The sequence below is a fragment of the Martes martes genome (assembly GCF_963455335.1).
Source record: "Martes martes genome assembly, chromosome: 3".
In the NCBI taxonomy this organism is placed as follows: domain Eukaryota; kingdom Metazoa; phylum Chordata; class Mammalia; order Carnivora; family Mustelidae; genus Martes; species Martes martes.
In genome coordinates, this window is record NC_137890.1 from 28,410,115 (window position 1) to 28,413,579 (window position 3,465).

General features: G+C 43.2%; 1 pseudogene across 1 annotated transcript; it reads left to right on the forward strand.

Annotated features, from left to right (window-relative positions):
• The first annotated feature begins 1,138 nt into the window (after positions 1 to 1,138).
• On the forward strand, positions 1,139 to 1,932 carry LOC308339620 (small ribosomal subunit protein eS4-like; annotated as a pseudogene). Its single transcript has one exon. The product of its transcript is annotated as a small ribosomal subunit protein eS4-like (transcript).
• Positions 1,933 to 3,465: the final 1,533 nt, after the last annotated feature.

The following is a 3,465-nucleotide window of genomic DNA, read 5'->3' on the forward strand; positions in this document are numbered from 1 at the left end:
GAGAGGGAGAAGCAGGCTCCCTGCTGAGCAAGGAGCCCGATGCAGGACTCGATCCCAGGACCCTGGGAACATGACCTGAGCCAAAGGCAGACACTTAACCACCACTGAGCCACCCAGGTGCCCTTTATCTCAATCATCTTCATTAAAGTTTTACAGCAACTTACCATTGGTTTTGAAGATGATTAAATTTGCTTTGTAGTCTATTGAGTTAGGGGTTGACATTTCTCAATTAAGGCCCTGTCTATACAAGATCTGTTAACTCATCTATGCCTACCTTTTTTTAATTGAAGTTTTACCTAGGTAAAATGAACAAAAACTGTATACATTTAAGGTGTACAACTTGGTATTGTGACAAACATTTCCATTGTGAAATGATTACCACAATCAGACTGATTAACATATCCATCACCTCACAGAGCTACTAGTTTCTCTTCTCACTGTCTTAGTGCATGTGTATGTGTTGTGAACTATTAAGATCTATCCTCTTTAGCAAAATTCAAGTATAAAGTACAGTTCTTTTAAACTGTAGTAACCAAGCTATACAGCAGACCTACAGGACGTATTCATCTTGCATAACTGAAACTTTGTACCCTTTGATCAACATCTTGCCATTTCCCCCTCCCCTCAGCTCCTGGTAACCACCATTCTAATCTCTGCTTCTCTGACTTTGACTACTTTATATTCTACATGGGAGTAAGATCATGCCGTATTTGTCTTTTCGCATCTGGCTTATTTCACTTAGCATGATGTCCTCCAGTTTCCACCACGTTGTGCCAAATGACAGGACTTCCCGACTTTTTGAGGCTAAATAATATTCCATTGCATGTACAGACCACATTTTCTTTATCTGGTCATCTGTCAATGGGCATTTAAGTTGTTTCCACAGCTTGGCTATTTTGAATCATGCTGCAATGAATGTAACAACCTCAATAGCAAAAAAACAAAAGAACCTGATTGGAAAAGGGGCAAAGGAACTGAATAGACATTTCTCAGAAGAAGACATAAATGGCCAACAGGTATATGAAAAGGTGCTCAACATCGCTAATGAGGGAAATGCACCTCCCACCTGTTACACCTGTTAGAACGGCCATAAGCAAAAAGACCAATGATAAGAGCTCTTTTCATGCCCAGTGCAGCTATGGCTCCTGGTCCCAAGAAGCACCTGAAGAGCGTAGTGGCTCCAAAGCAGTGGCTGCTGGATAAACTGAAAGGTGTGTTTGCCTCTTGTCCATCTACGGATCCCCCTAAACTGAGAGGATGTCTTCATATCATCGTTTTCCTGAAGAGAAGACTTAAGTATGTACTAAAAGGAGAAGAAAACGAGAAGATCCCTATGCAGCATTTTATTAGGATTGATGGAAAGGTCTGAACTGATTTAACCTCTTCTGCTGGTTTGATGGATGTCATTGGCATTGACAAGACTGGGGAGAATTTCCATCTAATCTATGACACCGAGGGTCGGTTTGCTGTCCACCGCATTATACCTGAGGAGGCCAAGTATCAGTTGTACAGAGTGAGAAAGACCTTTGTGGGGACAAAAGGAATCCCTCACCTGGTGACCCACAACGCTTGCACCATCTGCTATCCTGATTGTCCATCAAGGTGAATGACACCACTCAGATTGATTTGGGAGCTGGAAAGATTACTGATTTCATCAAGTTTGACCCTGGTAATCTGTGTATGGTGACCGAGGTGCTAACCTGGGAAGAATTGGTCTGATCACCAACAGAGAGAGGGAGACACACTGGTTCTTCTGATGCAGTTCACACAATAGATGCCAGTGGCAACAGTTTTGCCACCTGGATGTCCAGGGTTTCTGTTATTGGCAGAGGCCACAAACCAAGGATTGCTCTTCCCTGTGGAAATGGTATCTGCCTCTCCATTTTGGAGGAGAGAGGCAAGAGACTGGTGGCCAAACGGAGCAGTGGGTAAAGTGGTCTCTAGGTGGTGTGACTGGAAGTCTTTATACTTAGTGGAAGATAAGAAATATGGCATGGAAAACAAAAGAAACAATAATAAATATTGATGAGGATGTGGAGAAAAGGGAGCCCATGTGTGTTGTTGATGTGAAGGTAAGTTGATGCGCCATTATGCCACACAGTGTGGAAGGTTCCCCCAAAAATCAAAAGTGGAACTATCTTGTGAGCCAGCAATGCCGTATTCTAGGTGTATTCAAAGGAGATGTAATCAGGATCTCAAGGAGGTATATGTACTCCCAGGCCTACATTTTTGGATGAAGAAGTAATGAGAGCAAACCCTTACTACACGACCAACCATATGCCAGGCACTGTTCTAGGCACTTTACATATATTAGTTAATATGATCCTCATTGCAATCCTGTGAGATAGATACCCTTAGCATTCCTGTTTTACAGCAAGGAAACTGAGTAAGGTTAAGGTCACATGGGCAAGAAGTGGCAGGCCTGGGCTGTGACTCTGGCTGCCTCTTAAGTCTGTCCTGGGCCACCAGGCCAGAGTGATTTGTGTCCCTGACTTATCAACCGTCTGGCTGTATTGACCAAACTTTTTTAGTATCATGTAACTAGTTCAGGAAAACCCTCTAGCAATTTTCCTTGGTTGGAAGAATTTTAACCTATCAGAAGTCTTCTTTCCCAAACTGTTGGTGCATTTAGAGACCTATTATTCAAGGCTGAAGTCAGCTAGAATTAATTGACGACATAATTTATCATGTCAATGGGGCATTTTAAAGAAGGAAATTAGGTGTTATTAATAATTATACACTTGGAAAACCGACAGAACCTGGACTGTCCCAGGCATAGAGTCATCCTGGCAAAGTAACCTGAAGCCGGGAAGCTCAACTTCTTTATGGTGCAGACAGGAAAACAGCTGGAAATTCCTGCCAATTCTCTGGACACCCTTGGAAAATGAGAGCAAATAGTGTGTACAGATGGAGTCATCTTATTGGCCTCTTACTTTGTACACTGGAACCTCATTTTATTTTATTTTGTTTTCAAGATTTTATTTACTTATTTGAGAGAGAGACAGAGAGAGCATGAGTAGGGGGGAGAGATAGAGGGGGAGGAAAAGGGGAAATAGACTCCCTGCTGAGCGAGGAGCCCAGTGTGGGGCTTCATGCAGGACTTGATCCCAAGACCCTGAGATCATAACCAGAGCCAAAGTCAGACGCCCAACTGACTGAGCCACCTAGGCACCCTGTAACCCCATTTTAAATCATTTTGAGAGTCTTAGGTAAGTCTACTTTTTGGAAGTTGTCAAAACAAGCCTGGACTCTAGGCATCTTTGAAAGCAACCTTAGCCTTCCAGAGTGCTGATGGGAAAACAGCTAGGAATTTTCGCAAGTGAGAGTCTCAGTAGGATTAGTGCTTCAGTCAGTTAATGCTCTCTACTGTCTCCTCCTTCCTGCCACCAGCACCCACCACTCCCTGGTCATAGCCTTGGGCAGTTCCCTTAGTCAACTAATATCGTCATAGTCACAAGGTGGTAA